A 24294-nucleotide genomic window follows, 5' to 3' on the forward strand; every position below is an offset into this window, starting at 1 on the left:
GTCCAAGGCGGCCGACAGGATCTTTTATAGACGATAGCTAGCACAGGGCGTGATGGTCAGTGATTACAGAAAACTGGCGGCCAAACAGGTAAGGCCGAAATATTGTTATTGCCCACACAACCACTAGACACTCCCGCTCGGTGATCCTGTAATTTTTTTCGGCTGAAGAAAGCGCTACGACGAATATAGATATATACAATGATTTAATGTACATTAGGTGAAGACTGAAAATGGTGGTTACAATCATCCAAAGTTGCCTCTGCCTCTTCTTCTTCTCTTGTCTCCCTACGAAAACGTCCCTTCTGCCCTGCGTCTGCACTGTACAATAAAAATAGAAACCAATGGTAAGAAGCCAATTAATTAAATTCTTCGTTAGTCGCTTGTACGACACACAAGACAAGTATTTGAGTGAGAAACGCGTGACTCAAAACATTAAGCACCAATATCCTTTAAATACCCGCTTACACAGGCACATACGTCCACGCTTGACGAAACAATAATCGCAGCAAGCGCACCAAGCAATATCACTTGAATAAGAGTTTGTAAAAATGGTTCTCCCTGGTCTCTGAGAAAAATAAATTATCCACGGGTTGAATCATACAAAGGCTCAGAAACTCCCTCCACCCCCTGACCCCCATTCTCCCCCCCCCCCCACTCCCCCCCCCCCCCCTCCCTCGGGAGCCTTCACTCTACCAAACGGGTTTGTACCACTGGACCGTTCCCAAACCAAGCACCAAATTAAAACGACAAAAACACAGCGTATACGTTGCATGTTAATTCATGAGCAATGACGCACCTACAAAGTATACCACGTATGGGTGGTACGAAACGCCTTGTAAGCCGATGCACGTGCACAGACATCCCATATCCTCCCAACTTGGTCACTTTCGTGCACAGAACTTCAGCCTGATCATGCCAATCGTCGTCATTATTGCATTAGTGTTCCAGAGGAACTTCAAAATAACGGGGCGACGACTCGTTTAATGCAACAGGCTGAAAAACAGCCAGTGTTTTAGACCAATCACCGTGCCAAGGGCTCAAACATTTATCCAAGTTGACGGACCTACTCGTATTTTCGCAACCATCTCTATGAGCTCGACGGCTTTTTTCGATGCTCTTGGAGTCTACGAAAAAATTGTCATGTCCACCGAGTACGCTAAAATAGGCACCTCTGTAGCTTGGAACTTAAACACACAAATAAAACTACCCTAAATAATACCTAGACAAAACGGCTAAAAAAAACAGGCGAAAGTGGACAGCCTTGTCGCAACGAGCACAAAAGGCGAATACGCTCATTTACACAGTTATTTACAACAAGACTAGTTGTTCAGTTTTGGTACGCCATACGTACACCGTGGCACAAGACAGACCCCAGGTTAAAATGTGCTAATATATAAAAACGAATTTCGTGTGACACGCGATCGAACGTTTTTTTTTTAGGTCGGCATGTAACATGATAACTCTTCACACAAAGAAGTCACAACACACCAGAATTATCCGAGCGACAAGCACATTTGTTACAATGCTCCCTTCTTTAATACCACACATCTGGTGTGGTCCGATGATAATGTTTATAGCACCCTGAAAACTTTCCGCTAAAACCTTCATCACTATCTTATAGTCTACGTTAAGTCAGTCTGATTGGACGGTACGGTCCAACAGAACAAAGTTTTGAAAGGTCCTTAGCTTTGGGTATAAAATTGTGCACAAAAACGACCGGCCGTACAGATTTCAGTACTTCTGTATGCTTCACTAAAGACGCAGTGAAAAAAAATGCAAGCTGCCCCTTAAAGGGGCCCTGCAAGGACTTTTTTACTGTTTTTTAATTTGCACCGAACCTGAGCGCACTGAACGTAGTAACTTTATGAAACCTATATTTTCTCGAATTACGCTTTAGTTTTAACGTTATGGACAAACTAATATTACAAAAACAAGCAAAAAATAACCTCCTTCATGACGCCCTTGGTTGCTTGAGTGGCCGTGAACTAAAAAAGGGGTAGTGAGTTAGCGAGCGCTCACGGCTGCGGCACTCCGTGTCGACGGCTCGAGAGGGCGCCACTAAAGCATGTTCTGGATGGGCTGTATGACGGGCTTTAGTTGAGCTAGTTGGTACATACTGTTGGCAATCAGGTCAGCTGAACACGGAAAAAACAAGAGCACGAAGGAAAGGACTGGAAATTGACACCGCTGTGAATTTCCGTGTTCTTGTTTTTCCCGTGTTCAGCTGACCTGACTGCCAACAGGCTGTATGAAGCGGGCAGCCAGGGCGGCTCCCGTTGCATTTGCTGCCCGATTAAACGCTGATTTCGCATGACAACACTTCATTGGCCACAAACGACAGCAAACACGGGGTAAAGATCAGTTAAGAATGGGAGCCACTTCGCGCTGCCATACCGCGAAACGACCAAACAGCAATCCAAGCCTGCCCCGAAGGCCTTCGGAAAGCTCGGAACCGGTCGGGTCCTCGAGTCTGTAAACGACCTCAGCGCCGCCACGTACATCCGGGACCTCTCTACGCTCGCGCTCGTGGGAGCCTGATCCCACTATTCCTTTCTAGTATGCGTCGCCTTTTTTACCGCTTGGTGGCGGGAATGTCGACGGGTCATTTCTGGTTTCCGGAACTTATAAACTGCATTTGTTTCTTTTCTGATCTAAAATACTGAACAAAACTGTTTTCATAGATAATTGAAACGGTTCGGGCGCCACTTATATTTTGTATTTCGACTAAAAATAAGCTTTTAGCGGCTCTGAGCAGTAGTAAGACCACGACCAAATACCTCACATTTCGCGCGCTTTCGGTACCGCGAGTCGCCCCCGTCAGTGGAGGAGGTTTCCGCGTCCTCCGGTTAAAATACGACGCACTGATGTTCAGTTACTCTCTCCGTGCCCGCTAGCTTGCCCGAACCCCAAGAGACGTAACAACCGCAAAAAAGGTAGACGCTTAAATATGATTGCAGGGCCCCTTCAAACGCTTTGTCAAACGGAGCGCCTAGACCGTCTGCTCCTAGAGCTTTTCTAGGCTTCAAATTGTCAATCGCCTTTTTGAGTTCCAATAACAGAATGGGCAATTCTAACTTTTTTTTTAATCGGCTACAAATTTAGCAAAAAAGGTAAACAAAACCTCTGGAAACCATCTTTTTGGGGAGCATGGTTAATGAAATGCTCTTTATAATATTCTACGGGAGTTCGTTCAATGATTCAATTATCGCGCGACAGTACCCCCTGATACAGAATCTCATTGACTTCATTTTTACTCACGTCTTTGTTTCTAACCTGTCGCCCCTTTCGTGGGACTCGTTCCGAGCGATAACCGATTTTAGTATCAAGCACCTCAAGGCGTTTTTTTAGGCTGAATATTTTGTCGGAAACAAACAGAAAAGCGTGAACTTTTCCCCTATCAGCTTCTGAGGTAGTGGTAGGATAAAGAATGAATAAATTGAAACAGAAAATTCTGAATCAAAACGCAAACGTCCATTTTAGACACAAGTTTTTCCTTGCACGGGAGGCGCAGCGTGGAGCAGAATGTTCACGGTTATTCGCGTATGTTATAAAGGGATTATGGGTATATATATAACTATGAAACAAAGAAATCGAAGCCATTTTAATTGCCGTGGCACACACCAAGCTTAGTATCAAAAATTCCATGAATCCAATGTTATTGAACGATGTATTTTTTTAATAAAGTGTTTTTGTGTGGGCCCAGTTGGGCTCTTGTTATAAAACAACTAAATCTTCATCAACCTGGTTAAAAAACCTTCCCAAAGTTTACAACACTTTTCTTTGGAAAACAATTATCGTACGAGCATTATCGCAGACCAATAAGCGTCAGAAACACAGGTCTATATATAATACTCCGACTCGTTGTCCCACAATAAGGTTGTTTAGTTTCTATTAGGTGAACACCATTGAAGGTATGGTATTAAAAAAACTTAAGTTACTTCTTAGAACGTCCAATTTTTTAACCCTTAATTTCCCAATTTTTCACTTTTGCCTTAAAATTATTTTTGCTGCAATATTTTGAAGTTAGAAATCTTCCTAAAGCTGCTAAGAAGCAGTTTCTGCATTTCATTGGTTACTTCTGGTGTATCAGGTGTGTGTCTTCAAAATCACAGTGGTGTGAATCACAGTGGTGTGAAGGCGAGCGGGTTGAACTTGAATACATGAAATTTAAAAAATAAAACGCAGACGACAAGCACAGTGGTTGTTTGGTGCTTGTCCTCTGTGTTTTACTCTTCCAATTTAATGTGTTCACTTGAGGTCTTCCAAGTATTTATAGCAATATGTATCTGACATATTGATACACCAGGCCAAAATTATATCCGTGCCTGAACTTATGACGCCTAAGCGTGAAACTCATAAAAACGGTTGGCAGACACCGTGAAACAGAGCTTTACATTACCTCTTCATGCAAAAAACTTTTGTTATTCCTTTCCAACATGGCAGTTTGCAACGCCCCCTTCTTCCGTACGCGGGCAAATGGGATGTTTGGTCAGCCGGAACATCTTGTGTAAAAATCTGGGCCGCTGGTCCCCGTTTCCACTTCTCTTTGTGCAAGTCCTCGATGCATCGTTTCTGTGCCGATGGCCGTCCTCTGGAACTTTCGCCACGTCCTAGCTTCATCATCCTAAAACAAAGGAAATGGATAAGTTCCATTAGTAAGAGTAATCACAGACATTTAAAATCAACTCCCATCTTCAGAGTGTATGCCACATTGGTCTTGAAGTCGGAGAGTTTCATGACGTTCTTTTGCTGCACAGAAGACTTGCGGCAGTCCAGTTTGTAGAGGAACTATGCATTGATAACAACGGGGTCGATGAGGTGGAAAAATATTCGCAAGTACCACTTCCTTGACTTTAACTGAGTTATTGTGCAGGCCGCCATTTGGTCGACCAAATTCACTCCGCCCATGAATTTGTTATATTCTGCAAGACACGCAGTTGTTGGCACATCATTGTACTGCCTCAGTTTCCTGTCCCTTTGCGGCGATCGTCCACGGGACTGGAGGAAATGTAGGTGCTGAAAAACTTGACCGAACGATTGTCATGATATTTGATGACATAGAGCTCAACATTCTCGCTCACAGCCGTCTTGCCTTCTAAGGATCCCCGTCCTTGAGTCCGAAGGGTTTCCTCGTCACCCAAGCCACATCCAGGCGAGCGATTCTGGCGGACGGTTCCTATGACCAGATCTGTCGCTTGGCAAGTTCAGCAAACAGAGGGATGTCCGTGAACCAGTTGTCGCAGTACTGTTTGTAGTTTTTACCAGAGGAAATAACTGCTGCGAGTCTGAGAACAATATTTCCACTTCCTTCAATGTCAGATTATCCACCTGCTGGCCTGATATTCCCGGTGTACATCTCGAAGTTGTGAACAATTCCTGTGGAATCACAAAGCAGGAATAACTTAAACCCATACTTTTTTTACTTATTCGGAACGTAATTCTTGTGGCGACTGTTCCCTTTGTAAGGTATAATCTGCTCATCCACACAGGCCATTTCTTCAGAAATCGGGATAGATATGAACTTTTGGCGTATGTGCTCAAAAAAAAAGACGGATCTTGAACAGGCAATCTTCGTCGTCGTCACCAGTTGTAGCTCTCTTGGTATTGTCATTGAAGTGCAGGTTCTGCTTGATTTTCTCGAACCTGTTTCTTGACATTGTGTCTGCGATCTGCAAAACTCTTATCTCTGTGGACCAATACTTCCTGGTGCCGGAAAGACGAAGCGTCGACATGTGCAGGCAAATGGAAATAAAGTCCTGCAATTCCTTTCTTTTCAGCTGCAGTGGCTGGTTCGGGTCCTTTTGTACAGCGTATAAGTTGGACTCTTCTACGATTTTGTCGAGAATGTCGTCATCGATAGTATCTGTAAAATACTCGTACGGAGATTTAGTTTTGTTGACATCAATTCCTTGGGGTTCTACCCAAACAGGATAGTTACAAACAGCATCGTTACGGTAGCTACGCCATTTTATCGGCGGCTTTTGCGTTCGCAACTAGCTCTCTCGTTCAGACGACCCCGTACTGGTTGAAAAAGTAGATGCATGAGGAACTTCTTCATCGGTATCTTGTTCATTCTCCTCATCTTCGGATGCCGAGTTTTTGGATAAACGTACACTCTCCTCAGCCCGCGTCTTAGCTCCCTTTCGTGGAGGAACCCACTCGTCGTGCGAGTCACTCGTTGCGGTATCTTCATCACTTTCTTGTGGAATGCAGGCGATCCTATCCGTTGGGACATTTCGATGCAAACTGTAGAGCGTTCTGGGATCCATTCCTGAATGAGACCAGACCGGAACAGAGTAAAAAAGGGCCATGAATTATCACATCATCTTTATATACGCAGAAAAGTTTGCAAAGGTTGTGCTCAGTGTTGCATAGGAATCTCATACCTGATTGTGGCTCGTGTCTTGAAACGACTTGAAAAGATGAATTACATCCCGGTCACACATCTGCCCAGGTGTGCAAAGATAACGCACGATATTATCAATCCGAACTGAAAAGCTACTGCCACAAGGATCAAAAATATTTAAACCTCCGGACACTTTAGACGCGGCAAAACACCAGGCGCGCCAGCTGTATTTTATTCTATTGTATTGTATTTATGCGGCGATTCCCTTTGAATCGGGCGTCTAGTAAATAGACACTCCAAAAAAATTTAAAAAAGTAAAAAAAAAAGGTTAGAAAGCGGAGTGTAGCTACTAGTTTCAACAATGCACTGCCCACCAGGCCTCGAGTCTCCGCTTCGAGCACTGTCCATAACATACGTGTTCTCCTCGGTAAAACCCAGGGCTTGCTCGATGCGAGCGCTGACGTCTGCTGAGCGCCACTTGGTACCTGAGTGCCGGACACTCAAGTACCAGGTGGTGTATAGTTTCTTCCACTTCCCCACAAGAACTGCATAGGGTGTCGGTCACATTGCTGTCGTAGTTTCGTCGATAGAGGCGGGTACGCAAGGCGCCCCCTCGGGCCTCAGCGAGGAGCCTGCTGCCCAGCGTATTACCACACCAGAGGATTGCAGGAATGGCGGTCTTGAAAGACGCGTAGAGGGGCATGCTTGAGTTGTCTTGCATATCTGCTCTCCACCGGTTCGCCTCGGCGGTCTTAATTTTCTCTCACCTTGGCAACCCACTCTTTCTTTGTCGGAGGCTCGTCGGACATTCAGAAAGCCCCGTATTTCGTGCCCAGTCGGATGGTACGGCGTCTCCATGTTGTGTGCGCGACTCTTAGGTGAATGTTCACGAAAATCCGCCGCGCCCAGCGATCTCCATTCATGTGTGGCAATCGGGCGTAGTATACCAACTTGCTGCTGGCCTCCCGTGCCTCAAAGGAGGACCAGCCAAAGTCTCCTTGGATCAGTTCGTTTGCGACTCTTCCATGGCATCCAAGTGCCTGACGTCCGATTTCACTTTGGCGCCGCTCAAGGTATTCTCGGATCTCGCTGGGGGCACTTGTAACGGCATTGGCGAAAGTCAAGCCTGGTACAGCGACAGCTTTCCAAAGTTCGCGGGTTATTACATACCGATCGCAGCACCAAAGGCTCTTTCGACGTGGTACATTTCGCTTCGTGGGCGCTGACGCCTTGAGAATTTCATGGTGCTCTGCTAGGTAGTCTTCTGCACTGGTCAGGGTCACTCCAAGGTATCTGTATCGGCTACCAACAGGAAGCGCAGTGTTCTGGATGGTGAGGGATTCAAGGCCCTCCCTCGCCCTGCCCGGAGAAAAGCACCACGGCCGACTTGTTGGCATTGAATTGCAGTCGAAGCCGAGCCGCTTCCGCTTCGCAGGCAATCGGCAGTTTCTTCATAGCTGAGACGTTGTCGGCCATCAGTACTAGATCATCTGCGTAAGCGAGCCGGGGAGCCGCCATTCAACCATGTCTCCGTGTTGCATGTGTCGCAGAGTAAAGCCAATGCCTGTGTGTTCTAGCCGCTTCTTCATGCGGGATTTATAGAGCATGTACAGAACAGGGGGGATAACGGACAAACCCTGACGTAGTCCCCTACGCATCGGAACGTCACCAGAAAAGGCTCCGTTGAACGTTGCCATAACTTGATTTCCATCACATACCTGCTTTATTAGGGCAGTGTCTATTCTGCCGGCAGCCGGCAGAATAATTTTTCCGAAATTCTACCGGCAGTCACCCCCGGCGCGTGTATCAGTGGGGAGCTCGTTAACATAGCCCCCCCCCCTCCCCCTCCTTTAGCGGCGACAGTCTGCGGCTGCTCATTAGAAATATATTGACCTATTTGGCCCACCAGTACCACCGCATCGCGGCGGCGTGCCGGCCGGCCCAAGCCCCGCTGTCCTCCATTCACCCCCAAAAAGGAAGTGTTTCGTCAACAACATTCGTGTTTTTTTTTGTTTTTTTTTGTGTTCTTTTTTCAGTGTTGATTCTGAAAGAGAGATGTCGTAAATATTGCCTAATACCTCAATATGGTATTAGGCAATATTCTAATATGGAACGACCATATTAGAAACGTTCGCACTAAACTTTCTAGAATAGTGGGTGTGTTAAATAAATATAGAAACATTTTACCCACAAGTGTCAAAATTCAACTTTTTAAATCACTATTCTATCCCATCTTATGCTACGCGCACCTAGTGTGGGGGTCTACCGGCACAACGAACTTAAACTTGCTTCGAATATTGCAAAAAAAAGCTCTACGAGCCATAGCTAATGTCTCTTCAACCTCTCCATCCTTGCCACTGTTTGAGAAGTACTCCATACTTGACGTTTCAAAAATGTATCCACAACGATTAATATTAACATTCCAGTCTGCCATGAAAGGTAAATATGATACTTTTCTCGCTATTGCGGACCTTCATTTGCACGATTCCATTCGTCAAACACGTCAGATACATCCATGGCATATACCACAATCACGAACTAACTTTGGACGTCAAAGAATTAAACATGCACTTCCCGAGCTACTAAATCATATCGCATCATTAGGAATTGATGTTATGTCAGTGGGCAGAAATGATATCTCTTGCATTGTATAATACTTAAAACATACCTTCTATTGTTTTTTTTTGTTTTTTTTTTTTTCTGTGTTAGTGTTGCTTGCCTTGTAGGGGTACCAAAGGGCCGGTCAAGCTGCAAATAGCAGCTTTTTTCCTTTGGTTTTCCCCCATCGTTGATGGAAATAAAGAAATGTTTCAAAATGTTAAAAAAACAAAAAACAAAATTCAAAAAAAAAAAAAAAATCTCTCGGGGGATTGAACTAAGATCCTCCTGCGTATGAGGCGCACATCTTACCCACTGAGCTAATCCACATTTTTTTTTCCTTAAAAACACACATTTTACATATTATTTAGAGATGATTTCCACTCGCAGGTGGTTTGCACAACAGTTGAAGAGATAGACTTACAAAGCAGAACGAACTTGACCGTCACTGGCCCGAGCAAAACAGAGGAAAGATACGTTATATGGGCATGGGCATGACGTATTTACAACACAACAGGGCGCCCCTGCGCAGCGCGCCCCTCACTCAGCTTCCCCGCACTGGCTCTCGCGAGGTAGCCGCCAAACCCCACCACGCTGAGGCCGGTGCCTGCGGCGGATACCCCCGGCCTCCAGCTGTCTTTCCACGCACCGCCACTCGTCGGCATAGGTCGGCATTTTAAGACCCACTCACTCACCATCACATCACCGAAATTGGCAGCCCATCAAAGTCATTCGCAATCACATCACAAAGTACACCATCATTCAAAAGTCACAGCCCTTCACATCACAGAGTTCAACTGTGCCAAAGACTCATAGCCAATCACATCACGCACCCTCAAACTCGCCCCCATCATGGTTACTCACAATCACAAGGATGTCCCACTCACAGCCAGTCACTCACATCACGGCCCCTCAGAGTCGCCCCCTTCACGGCTACTCACACTCATGAAGAGGAGGCCCCACTCACGACCGCATCACGGCTACTCACACTCATGAGGAGCTCACACTCACGGCCAGCCACTCACATCACGGCCCCTCAGAGTCGCCCCGATCACGGCTACTCACACTCATGAAGAGGAGGTCCCACTCATGACCCCATCACGGCTACCCGCACTCATGAGGAGATCACACTCACGGCCAGCCACTCACATCACGGCCCCTCGGAGTCGCCCCCTTCACGGCTACTCACACTCATGAAGAGGAGGCCCCACTCACGACCCCATCACGGCTACTCACACTCATGAGGAGCTCACACTGACGGCCAGCCACTCACAATCACGGTCTCGCATCCCCTCATCGAGGGGCCTCCTCGCTCCGAGCCGAGCGGGCCGGCGCCTGCGGCTCTGATGTTTGTTTTGGTTTGTTCCCAGTATTTCTTTTTAGTTTTTTAACATTGAGCAAGAGGCATCCACGCCACGCCGGCACCACAGCACTACTAAAACAAAAAAAACAAAAAAAACTATATATACAAAAAAGCCAACCCCCGAAAGTTTTTTTTCTTTTTCCCTTTTATTTGCACCGAGCGCGAAACCCGCTTTCCCAAGGTCAACCAGATTCGGGACGACAACTTCCTGTTGTCCCCGGCCCCCCATCACACGGGGAAAACCGCTCCGGGACAAGCAGGGAGCGTGTGCTGCAGCCAGCATGGTTGCAAGCGCTGCGGACTCGAAAGTCGAGACCCTAAACTCCCGTCCGCCGTCTTGTTTCCGCCCATCGAACGTCGTTTCTGGAGTGCAGATCGCGAACTATACGCGTTGAAATTTTACACGGTGCGGACTATCCGCAGGCTTGTTTGGTAACACGAAACGAATTTTGTGAATGAAGGAGTATGTTAATTTATATATATATATATATATATATATATATATATATATATATATGTAAATTTAAAATACGTTTCGAAATGCGAATTCATTGCTTATATATATATATATATATTTACAAACGGCAAATCGCCCCCCTCCACCCCCCCCCCCCCCCCCCCCCGCCTCCCTCAATTTACTTTTTAATGTTTTGCTGAACGCTCATTCTCCGCCAAGATGCAGCGCTAGAGGTCCGAACCAAGGTAACCAACCGTTGTCTTCTTCAAACGTTATTTTTTCTAAAGTGGTCTTGGGAAACTGGGACCCATTTTTGCCCGATTTGACTAACTAGCAGTATAGAGCTCCATGTATCCGAGCCATATGCTGAGAAAGTTCGGCACATGGGTGGAGCTTGTGATCCGCTAAATATAGCTAGAATAAGCCGACCTCGATATAACACAATATAGAGATTCGTTTTCGCTTCGCCACTTCGCACTGAGCGAGCCCACTGAAATTTGAGGTTACAAGGAGCGTTATGGAAACATTTCTCGTTTCTCGGTATTACGAACGCTTTTTATCAATCTCTAAATAACAAGACTTACAAAAAAGCTTTTTTTTTTCGTTTGTTTGTTTTAAAACGAACGCATGGTTTCTCAATCAAAAAGGGTCAGGCAATTTAGAGCACGTGTTCGCAGTCTCAGCATGGCAAACGCTTTCGGCGGTGTTGAATTGTAACAGTAGTGGGAACATAAAAAAATTAATTTTATAGAAAAAAAGAAGGAATGGAAGACGGTAATATTTTTAGAAATCGTTGCAGATAGGGAAGTCTGAGCAAATGATTGTGTTGAAAGACATGTCACAACGGACGTAGAGTGGCTAATTTAGAGTGGGTCATGTTTCAACTGAAAGTATAAGTAATGTTTACACAATATTTTATAAATGAGAAAACACGATTAAAAGAGAGCATGACTTCAGCCCCGTAGCTTCCGCAAGCAATTATCTTGTGGAGGAGAGTCCTCTCCTGATATTTTTAATCTCTTCACTTGCGCTGACAGAGCTAGAAGTAGCGGGAATTCGAAATGCTCTGGGAGAGCCGCACCAGTATAGATGCGTCGTCTGCTCGCGTTTCTGGTGAGCATAGTCTATCCCTCTATTATTCTTTTTTTTGGAGGGGAGGGGGGGCAATACATCATGTTGCGATACAAATTAACAAGAACAAATTTGGGTAATTTACTTGGAAGTCCAGAGTTGAACATTCCACGCAAAGTTCAGAGAAAGTACTTCAAGTAGAATACAAGAATACAGGTTTTCTATACCTACTTGAAGTGGTGCTTTAAGCACAATATACTTCCCAACACTGCACAAAGGTTCCGTATTGCTGTCGTGGTGTTTGAGCCTCTCAGATTAGTTTACACTAAATGCCAACAAGTCAACGAAAGCTGCCTACCCTTCACTCTGCCGGTGCGGGCATCCAAGAGCATTGTGAGTGTTCTTTGAGTGTTTGAAATTATTTTTGTGCGCGTCTGTTTCCTTGCGCTGTGAAGTATTAGTATGAATTGCCAACTCGCTCAAACTCGAGTATTTGCTATTGAAGCTTTGCGGGCTAGACGATCCGGAAGCCAAGACTCGACTGTAGCGCTGCTAGTTCTCATGACCGCCACTGAGCTCACGTCACAGGCGGAGCTGTGAAACTGAGCTTGCTCCAGTAACGTTGCTCGTGAAGGCAGTCACGGGAAGAATTTCTCAAAAAACATCCACGGGATACTGATTTCTGTGACTCGAAATTAGAAATGTATGGGATTTGCTTGGGCATTTGCAGATTTTTTTTTTAATTTTTAGTTTTCATTTATGTGGTATATTTTTCTTATTTTTCGTTCGTCTGTGATTTATTTTTATATATGTACTCCTTATTATGCTTTGTTCTTAAAAAAAAATTCTAAAATTGCATTCTATCTCGCAATCATGGAATGCTCGAAGGAACTACGAAAAAGAGGAGGTAGAGGAAGAAGAAGTATTAAATAGTTGATAGTCAGCTCTGTGTATGTCCTCTCCTGTCTGCGTGTAAGTGTTTAATGTTCAAGCTAGTGCCACTAAATAATCTACGCTTCAGAGTAACGACACTTGGCCATATTGTGTCTTAAAATCATGGTTGCCAGTTATCTGAAGCTTTATCTGAAATCACAGGAAATGTTTTTCCGCCCTCCACAAATGTTTAAACAGTTCGCGACAAAGCAAAGCATTATTACAAGAGCTTCCTAACGCCGAATTTAATGCTAAGGAAGTCGCACTTTTGAATCGTGACGATCAGCCGTTGCGTCTGCTCTGCATACGAGCCAAAATGGCGGCGCCGACAGCAATGTCGGGGAACGGAGTGCCGATACTCTAAGCGGAGCTTATTTAGTGGCTCTAGTTCAAGCTGTTTCCTCATAGACCGATTTGTACTCACCTCAGACGTGGACCACTTATTTTTTTCTTCGCCGTGCCAAGAAATGATTCTTCCCTTTTGATTATTCAATATCAGACACACACAAGCGTTTAAATTAAAACTACCGAATGACGGAAACTCCAAATCAAAATAAATGCTGTTTTTCAGAATAATATTTGGCGGAACGGGTTCATACAAATTGAGGCAGCAAGAAATTATGTGATTTAAATAAACTCTTTTTTTCTCCACCCTGCTTGTAAGTGTACTGGTTAAAGCCCCTTGATAGAGTTCCTCAATGATGCTGTGCTGGCGGAGCGCACAAGCAACATTGAGGCACTTTAACCCTCGATGTGCTTCATATATCTTATATTAAAAAAAAAAGTGCCAATGATCAGGTACACGCTTCGTGGGCTCTTGGAAACAAATGGTGGCGCAACACTGAATTGTATGGAATGAGCTATCGATCGAGGCACAATGTTTTCGTTCTAGCACGTACTGCCTTTACGTTTCTCGCACGTCTGAAGAATAATGTTTGTCGACTTTTAGGAATCACGAATCGTTATTTATCGAAGGATATAGGCGTATGTGTCGCTGCTTGTACTTCTGGCTTATGTGAGAACTGCATTCGTCCGCGTGTGCCTGCCAATGCACAACTCAATCACGCGCCTCAAATAAAAAAAATAAAAAAATAAATACGTTTACGAGTTTGACGAAGGGCATCTGGTACGCCGCAGCGGAGAGCTGAGGATTAATTTCGACCATCTGGAGATCTTTCGGAATGACTCCGAATTAAGCCGATCTTACGTTGTGCGATTGTGCATGTAATATTTGTACTCGTGTGGCATAAAGCCAGTAAAGGCAGCACGCGCTTCAAGTGCCATTCACGGTTTATTATTATTTTCTTGCCGCACGAGTGACCTTGCAATCAAAAATTGCAAGTACTATGTGGAAAGGAAATTGAAACCCAATTAATATGATAAGATTTCGCTTGCGATGTATCAGCTGTAACGTTAAGCACCGCAGCTTCCACCGCACTTTTATGGCCGCACAAGCGACGACGCAACAACAAAAGCTTACTTAAAATCGTACAACGTGTATCAAGCACAAATGCATGATTATGCGAAAAAGACATGTGCAAAAAAGCAACCCCAAATTGCACGCAAGCCGGAACAGGCGAAAACGGTTTCATGCCACCTTTAAGATACTAAAGTGTTCAATGCTAGCATATAAAACATATTGTTTTGTTAATAGCTTTCTAGAATGGAGAGAATACAGCTAGGCGAGTTAGTTAGGAAACGATTGTGAACCCATTATCAGGTTCACAAGTATGTCGTTAAAAGAATACGGTATGTAAGATTTCTGTGCGATAAATACCAGCCTGCAGATCGTCTCGTGCAGACGACCAAGCTTCATCCAAAGCAACTAGCTCGCGCTTTTAGCATTCCCCGGTACCAGTTATCCATGCTGAGGTTGAGCGCGGACATCGTTTTGTCCGTGGACTCGTGCTTGGAAACGTGATCACCACGTTCCTTGCTTCTAGCTTTACTGCCGACGGAAACCCAAATAAAAATTAGAGTTACGTCCAAAGTCATTTTACCCCAAGGTTTCGAGTTACGTCCGACGGAATTCGAAATCAAAATTAAAGTAAAAATTAAAATAGACGGAAATAAAAGCTTAAGTTATGTCCTGTGTAACCTACGCAACCTTACTGAATGTTACACTTTACGGCCTATACATGATGTAAACGAAAACATATCGTGAATTGTTAATACGTTACGTCCGATGCAGCATTCGTTAATCGGTTAAAAGCGCTTGGTCATATCTCGTCTTCTTCGTGTCCTCATTTTTTAGGCGCTTCACAAGTTAAACATCTACTAACTAGCCCACCTATCCATATACCGTAACTTTAATTTTTATTTCGGGCTCCGTCGGACGTAACTTTACTCTTTATTTCGAGTTCGGTCGGACGTAACTTTAATTTTTATTTCGTGATCGGTCGGACGTAGCTTTAATTTTCCTATTGGGTCACGTCGGACGAAACTCACAGCCTTGGGGTAAACTTACCTCGGACGTAACTTTAATTTTTATTTCGGGTTCCGCAGGCCTTAACGCTAGACATTGCGCTAAACGCGATTTTTCTAGTGCCACGCCTCCCCCCCCCCCCCCCCCCCCCCTCTCCCAGCTTGTGGCAGTGGAAGTAAATATTCTCGCCCACTATCTTCGATGACTCCATTTCTATAGGTATACAAGCCCCGCTACCGCCGGTTTTTTCCCAGCCCGATGTGCGTGATGCACACAGCACTTCAAACGTTCCAAAGGCTGCGCGAACACAACTCGACAATAAACTTCAGCTCCTTGCACCGCGAACGCCACCTCCCCAGCCCACGACTCTCCTCTTTTATGCGCGGAAGGCGCCGTAATCCATGCCGACTACACAAAAACCTCTCTACAGCTTTGCTTCTGCGACGCCCCCTCAAGCTCATCCATCTGCTCAAGCACGGAAACGCAATAAAAACACAACCAAACACAACAGTCGCACGTTTACAAAAAAAACGAAACAAAAAAACACATCATCACCCGCGCGGTCCGCACCACCCTTCCCATCAATATCCCTCCCTCCCTCCCTCCCCCCCCCCCCCCCCCCTCTTTCGCGGCGCCACTCAGCTCTCCAAAGTCAAGCCTTACAACTTTCGCAAGAAACGCCAACAGCCAAACTCATTTCAGCGTCTGAATGAACTCATGAACTCACTCACAATCACGAACGTTTCAGAGTTCAGAGGTTCACTCGCCATCAGATCACGAACCCATCACGCTCACGATGCTACTCACAATCCCATCACAAACTCATCACGCTCACGAAGTCATTCACCACCCCATCATGAACTCATCACGCTCACGAAGTCACTCACCGTCTCGTCATGAACTCATCACGCTCGTGAAGTCGCTCACAATCACATCATGAGCTGATCCGAGTTCACGAAGTCACTCACAATCACATCATGAACTCTTCAAACTTCACGAACTCGCTCACAGCCACTCACAATCACGCGGTGAGTGTGAGTGAGCGTGAGTGAGCGAGTTCATGAGTGAGTTTGCAGAGGTATGCTCGTCGGTCGCTGTGCTTGTCCCCCTGTCAATCAGTGATATCACCCAGTCCAGCTTGGCCACGAAGTAGTCCCAGGTTGGGCGTGCGTCTATGTGGCATTGCACCATTGCAGTGCGCGATTGCCAGATGGCGTGCAGTCCTAACAGCACCAACATATAGGTCACCTCTGCCGTCTCCCTGCCGCCTAGAGCCAGATACTTGAGGTTAACCCACTCTACGTCGAAAGCCGTTCTTAGGTTGAAAATCGTCCTCATCTCGTCCCAGAACAGGTAGGCGTTCGAGCACTCGACGAGGACGTGTTGGATGGTCTCGGTGGCACCGCAGAGGTCGCAGTTGAGCGACCAGGGCACAAAAATCCCCCTCCGGTGCAGCCATGTTTTGACTGGAAGCACCTCCAGATGCATGCGCACAAAAAGTCCTTGCTGGCCGCAGAGACAGGGAGACGGCGCACGAGCTTGAAAAGTCCTGCTGTGCCGTCGGGTACTGGCGGCGGCCTATACAAAGGCGATGGAAAGGTCACAGAAATTGTGTCCCAGTAGAGTTTTCTTTTGCCGACGGTCGCCCAATAGGTTCAGGAGAACCGAGCCAGGAAGAACTCGATGGAGGCCGCTATTTCGCTGTAAAAGCGCAATGCGGCTGCCTTCGCTGTGCGGCCACTGGTGGTCACCATCCATCTTCCCAGGTGAGGGAAGCCGAGGTGGTGTAGCGCACTCAGGAGAACGGGGTCCTTTGCGTCCCGGAAGAGGAGAAAACGCTGTACATGTAGCTTGAGCACGATGTTTACCAGGCCAAGACCTCCGCCCTCCTGGTGTAGGAAGAGGTTCTCCCGCCGTGTACGTTCCATGGATGACTTCCAGACAAAGACGGCCCAGCTTCTGTGTATCCTCTTGGCCGTCACTCCAGGGCAGCATACGCCCTGCGCCTTGTAGAGAACGGCTGGGTATATGACAGCGTTGCATACGTAGCCACGGTTGAAAAAGGAGAGATGTCTGCACTGCCAGGGTGAGAGCTTGGATGCTACCGAGTTGGCAGCCTTTTTCCATACTGTGGAGGAAGGTCCCTGTGGGTGAATAGGAACAACGAGATAGTTTCCGACTGACGTGGTCCAGCCAATCCCTGCGAAGAGCTTTGGCGTTGTTGCCCATCCCCCAAGCCACGCTCCCACCGACTTTTCCCTGTTTATCTCCGCGCCTGCTGCGACGGTGAAATTCTCCACATGCCGCAAGATGGTCTCCACCTGTCTCTTGGAAGAGCAAACGAAGGATACGTCATCCGCAAAGGCTAAAACGCGGACATTCTCGTTTCCTAGCTGTAGTCCCGTGATAGTTTGGTCTTCATTGATCGCGCGACATAGTGGCTCAAGCTGCAGCGCGAAGAGAATTGGCGAAAGGGGGCATCCCTGACGGACCGACCTCCCTATGCGGATGGGCGCTCCCCTGTCTCCGTTGATGAGTAGGCGTGGGCTGATGTCGCGGTAGCAGAGGGCTATCCACCCCCGCAGCTCCTCCCCCATACCGAAGTGTTTGAGTGCTGCATGGAGAAATTTATGAGACACCCTGTCAAACGCTTGACGCAGGTCCAGCTGAATCACAGCGAGAGGCTCGTGACCCACAGCGGTCGCCTCGCAGACGGAGCGCATGGCGTGCAGGTTCCGCGTTATCGATCGGCCACGGATCCCGTAGCTCTGATGGGGCCCTATGACGGATCTAAGCCCAGTGTCGAGTCGTCTTGCCAGTATCTTGGCTAGAATCTTGTAGTCACAGCAAAGTAGGCTGATCGGGCGGAAGTCAGTGACCTCAGCTACAGGACTTGTCTTTGACTTCTTCGGTATCAGTACAGTAAAACTTTCCCTCATGGACGGGGGGAGCAGCTTGCGTTTCTTTATGTCCTCGAACACCTGAACTAGGATTGGGCAGAGCGCATCCGAGAAGATCTTATAAAATTCTGCTCCAATGCCGTCCGGGCCGGGCGCCTTGTTGCGTGACAGTCTTTTTATAGCTTGCTTGACTTCTGACAGTCGAATTGGATAGTTCATAAGGTCACTTGCTTCTTCGGGCACGGTCGGCGACTCATGAAAAATTGACTCGAAGGCGGTCTCGTCCAGGTTTTCCTCTTGAAACAACCTCCCGAAAGCCTCCTCAAACGCGCCCGCAATTTCTTGCTGCGATGTTGCTACGACCCTCTCACCACGCACTTCCCTTAAGGTGTTTTCTCTCACCCTCTGTCTCTCATGTGTGCGGAAGATCTTGCAAGGCTGTATTTCCCCCTCAAGAGCCTGCACTCTGCTCCTGACTTGAGCTCCCCTGTAGCGCTCTTCGAGTATACCGAGCAGCTGTTCTTTGCAGTTCTTTATGTCGTCCGCAAACGTTCCAGGGTTTTGCTCCTCCTCCTCTAGAAGCATCCGCAGGGTCTTGGCCAGGTGGATTCGAGTCTCACGTGCCTCAGCAGCCCTGCGACGGCCAAACGCGCAGGCCGACTCCCGGAGATTTGCTTTAAAACTCTCCTAGGTGACCGCATCTACGCCGCTCTCGACCAGCCTCTCCAGAGCACACCTCGTTTTCCCGACGAACTCCTCGCTCTCCAGGACGCTGGCGTTCATCTTCCATGTTGTGTTACGTCGCGCTCGCTCGGCCACCTGCGCGCCTGCTCGTAGAACTGTGGCGACGAAGCCGTGGTCCGAGAAGGGCACGATTTTCGCGTCATAGGATTGAACCCCGTCGGATAGCTCACTTGATACATATACTCTGTCCAGCCTGGCCTGAGATGCACCCTGCCATCTGGTAAAGCGCGGAGAGAAACTGTCGCGCACCTGAGTCACGTCCACAAGATCGAAGTCGCGCACAGCGTCGCGAAGCGTATTGGCGCCCACATCGATTCTGGGGACCGTTGATCCGCGCACTCGGTCGCGGCCATTCAGCACACAGTTGAAGTCTCCCCCGACGACGATCGTCGCGGGGGTCTCGAGCTGTGTACGGAGTCCAATGAAAAAATCCTTTCGCTCTGATGGGTTGCTAGGAGCATACACGGATATTAGTCGCGTTAGTTCATTCCCGATCAAGACGTCAACCAGCGCGGAACGTCCATCGGCGCAGAGTTCAGGATGAGGAATCCGGATGCCGGTACTTTTCCTGATTAGGACGGCGGTGCCTCCGGGGCGGCTCAGGTCCGAGGTTAGCGTGTGTACACACCAAAAGATGTGCCCGAAGAATTGGACGAAACTCTTTGCCTTCTCTGCCGAGCAGATTTTCGTCTCTTGTAAAAAGATTATGTCTGCGTGCTCTTCGTTCAGAAGATCCATTAAAAACCGCTTCCTCTTTCGTGCTTTTACGCCTACACAGTTGAAAGTGGCTATTTTAATGTTGTTCATTAGGTTGGCTTATTTAGTTATAGAGACTTCTAGGGGACCAAGATAAGCGATGATAAGAGAAGCGGAAGGGAGAAAAAAAGGAAGAAAAGACCGTGAAGAGGGGAACGACGGCGAGGCCGCCCAAGGGGAAGGGAAAATTCTTCTCACCGACCGAGAAGGGGGCTAATCCTTCCCGTGCAGCGGCGGGTAGTCCAGGGATGACACATTCACTTCCCGGGGGCGCAGAGCTGGGATGGCCGCCTGCTCGTTCTTTCTATACTTCGTTTCAGCTTCGGTCCGAGCGCGGCCGATGTTACGAGCAAAAGGGCCAATCAAACAGCGTAAAGAGCGCAACGTCATGGCGTGCTCTCTGCGCTTGATAGGACTAGCCGGCGGAGGAGCACGCACAGAGAGACGGCGAATACCGGCTGGTCCTATCAACTGCAAAGAGCACGCCATGACGTTGTGCCTCTTTTGCTGTTTGATTGACCCTTTGAATCATAACATCGGCCGCGCACGGACCGAAGCTGAAACGAAGTATAGTACGCGATTTGTGGCGCGTGACCTTGGTGGTGCCCTTGGCGACTTCCTCCTCGCTCGTCTGAGAAGACCGCACCGGAGCGGCTGCGTCCGCTGGCATGTCGCTCGGCGATGCTTGCCTCTCCGACGCGCTTTCGTTGTTGGAGTCATTAGAGCCCCTTGCGCGTTTCCCTTGTTCCACGGTGCTCGACGCTTTAGGGTTGTCTACCTTTGCTGGAACCTGCGGCAGCGAAGTTGCGTTCTTGGAGGTGGACGCAACGTCCGTCACCTTGTCCTTTCCCTCGGGTCCTGGCTCCTCCTCGTTACCCCCCTCAGCCGGTGTTACCGCCTCCATCGAGTCGGCGGCAGGTTCGCTTTCACCCACCTCACCGTCGTCCAGAAGGTCGCTGTTTTGAAGCGTGTCCGCATGTCGCCTGGTTTTGGCGGCGTAGGTGGGCACACATTCAGACTCCAGGTGACAATAACCTCGGCAATGGCGGCACCAAGGCGCCCAGCATTGTTTGCGCATATGCCCCAGCTTGCTGCAGCGGAGGCACATCGGAGGTCGGCCTGGGACAGATATTAGAACGGGGTACCCGGCCACTTTTCCCTGGTGTGGTAGCTCATCCTTTGCAGTTCCTTCCTTCATGGTGATTGTCACTGCCCTTGCCGAGGTTTCGACTTCATAAGTTCCACTTGGGGACTTCCACTTCTCCCTGGTGATTCGTGTTACGTTTCCATATTCCGCGAATGCTTCGCACACTTCTCCATCGGTCACGTACGTCGGTAGCCAGTTGACCCGGACGACGGCCTCCTTGACATTGGGGTCAATGACCACGCACTTTTTTCCTTTCACAGTGACTTCTTTCAGGGCCACGAGGCCTTCCTTTGCATCAGCGGAGTCCAGCGTGCATATCCACACGTGGTTGAACTGAAAAGCTCCCAGCCCAACCACGTGCTTCATGCCGACGGTTCCCTCGAGTGCTTCAGCAAAATCCTGCTAGGCGTGTTTACAATCCGTTTTATACGAGACCCAATAGGCGACTACTGCCGGCACTTTTTCACCCCGGTTATTCTGCCGGGTGCCGGCAGAATAGACACTTCCCTTTATTAGCTCCACCCAAGGTTCCGACATGTTGAGCTGCTGGAGCCCCCTTGTGTCGAAAGTGGGAACTACAGACAACGGAAAATTATAACGCAGTGTGCTTTCAGTGCAACAGCGGGCACTCGCGCATTTTTAATGTTACACAGAGCTGCAAAATCGCTTTAACGGTATGTGATTTCAAATACACACTGGGAAATTAAGGGTTTAATACATGTTACTCCGCAGCGTAAAGAGGCATTATTGCAGGGGGGGGGGGGGAGGTGTGAGGATACATTTGAACAAGAAATCGGTGCAAAACAAGGCATAACGTTTTATAACACATGGCTACTGACGAACGTCGAACGTAACTGCACTAACATTCAACCTCGATCGATGCCCTCTATCTCAAAGAACTCAACTTGCTTGTCTCGTCCTTTTTCACAAAACTTACTATACCTGTTCTGATTTTCGAAACGCCCAACTGTCACTCGCCACCTCACATCTTCATGCGTCAGGACCACAACCTAAAAATTAAACATCTATTTGCAAGAACTAAGAACTTGCGAAATTCCCCCTTTCTGTCGCTATTACTAACTGAAATTCCCTTCCTGAAACCATAGTACGGGAATCTAACCCGAAGACATTCCGTGAACTATGCAAGGCACACCTGAAAAGTGTTGTACTTTAACATGTTTATTTGTTAATTACTTTTTCTACATGTTACGTTTCACTATTCGTCCTATTAGTTGGTAGTGTTTCCGCTTTCCTATAATTTGCCTTGTCGTCACTCTTCTGCTATCTGTATATGTCATTTGATCCCCCCTCATGTAATGCATTTCATCTGAAATGCCTTTGAGGTATAATAAGCTGAACTGTACAGTCGTCAAATACAGAAACACACAAAAAAACAAACAATCAAGTTTGCACTAAAAACAAATTGTGCTGCAAAACCATAAAACATTAACAAATGAATCCAAAATCGTATGAAGGTTTAGCCATCAAGTAAAATATAATTTTCCGTACAGGTAAAGATATGAGGACACGAAACGCAGTGTTACAGACCAAACATTCTAAAAACAGGCAATTAGGAAGAGAAAATTCCCTTTCGTTATGACCAGCTATCACGTGACACTTTAAAAACAAATGATTAGACAATGGAATTGAAATAGTTTCCTTGGGCAATTCGTTCGGTTCTTTAATGGTATTGGGAGAAAAACGAGAAATTGAATACAATAGTTTTAACTAAAAAATCTTTAATTTTCTTAGAATGATATAACCTACGTGATACAAAGTGTGGCAGTTCAATGCATTTAGTGTTATCCAGTCCTGTTCGATCATGATATATCCTATGTAAAAATGTTAAACGGAGGCGGCGTCTTCTAGAGTTCAGAAGTTCCCAGTCGAATTGTCCTTTAAGGGCACTAACAATTTGTTTTAAAATTGTAGTTTTTGTAAGGAACCTAGCGGCTTTGTACTGGATTTGTTAAATTGTTCTGTTCTAAATAGCGTTTTCTAGGGACCCGAGCACGCAGGCGTATTCTAAAATAGGCGTCACGTTAGAAGTAAAAGGGTGTTTTCTTTCATTGAATGGGCAATCGTGAAAATTACTCATCAAAAAATTTCGCACATGGTTACCTTTAACCGTCTTGTCGTCGACATGCGCGCTCCACGATACGTTTTCTGAAAACTGAACGCCTAAATATTTTACCTTGTACCCCTTTTGTAGTGGCGTCGTCGACCTTTATGTTCTTCCCTTATTTATATTTTACCCCTACCAGCACGCTCTTCATTCCAAGCAAAGAAAAAGGTTGTCGTTTAAAGGTAAATGCTACATAATTGTGTTTGAGAATATTTTAATTCACTTTCCCTATTTCGCACCATCTTGATAAGTGATCAATATCTTCCTGTAGCTCTAGACCGTCTGAATATGTATTTTTGTTGCGTTGTAAGAGGAATGCTTGACCTGTCTGCAGAGATGTCATTTATATATATTAGGAATAAAATCGAACCTAGGAGGTGATCCCTGTGGGACCCCAGATGTTACTTCTAAATACAATGACGATTTCCCGTTAACTAAAACCGCCTCTCTTCTATTGCTAAGATAATCAGTAAGCCAGTAAATAATAGTTTTAGGGATGTTTAAAAACATTTATTTGTATAGTATCAAGTTATGAAGGACTTTGTCAAAGGCTTTCTGAAGATCTAAAAAAAAACTGAGTCTACTTGCACGCCTTTATAAAAAAGAACAGAAGAAATGTGATAAAAGTCGATGAGCTGGGTATCGCATGATAAACCACTTCAGAAGCCACGTTGATAAGAATTAAAAAAAAAAACTTTCAGCCTTTCCACTCTGGTGAATAAGGAAGAGCAGCAGAGCTGAAGCTTCTGTTCTCGACGGTGCCTTTCTATGCGAGCGATCTGTACTTCTTTTGCGAGGGAATCTGAAGCGCTCGACGCACGCGGCGGTTGCTGACCCACCCGCGCTGCAGTTTACGTCGCCGCTCCTTCCTTAACCTGTCCCCATTCCCCGAAGAAAGGGCACGCGACCGACGCATCGTGAGTTCAAGCCGAAACTGATAAGAACGTAGGAAACCACGCACAAAGCACGTAGAGTAATATAGTAAACGTAAAGAGAGGACACAGGAGCCGATTCGCGGCCCAGATAGTGCGTTTAATACCCTCCGCTACGTGGAGCTTTACTGCAATTTGGTTAAAATTAATTAAAACTATTTTTGTGTAAAGTGTTTATTTTTTAAATGGCAATGCTTTAAGATTATTTAAAGTACTTAAAACGACTAAATAGTTTAAATCAAATACGTCACAAAAACCACTTGATGAATGGCGCCTGCCATGGCCTGCCTGCCTGCACGCCGTCGCCTCTGCATCATTCTGCATGGCCTCTGCTCGTCCCTGCGTCGTTCGCCTGTGCCGTGCGTGTCGTCCATCTGTGCTTTCTGCTGCATAATGTTCGGTCGACTTTGCATCAATCAAGGTGACGCATGACCGCCCGCGTGCTCGCATGCTCGGCGTGAATTCGTGGAGCCGATCGGTTCGAGCTTCTCGCGCTG

Source organism: Ixodes scapularis, unplaced genomic scaffold, assembly GCF_016920785.2.
Source record: "Ixodes scapularis isolate PalLabHiFi unplaced genomic scaffold, ASM1692078v2 PGA_scaffold5__190_contigs__length_132052651, whole genome shotgun sequence".
In the NCBI taxonomy this organism is placed as follows: Eukaryota; Metazoa; Arthropoda; class Arachnida; order Ixodida; family Ixodidae; genus Ixodes; species Ixodes scapularis.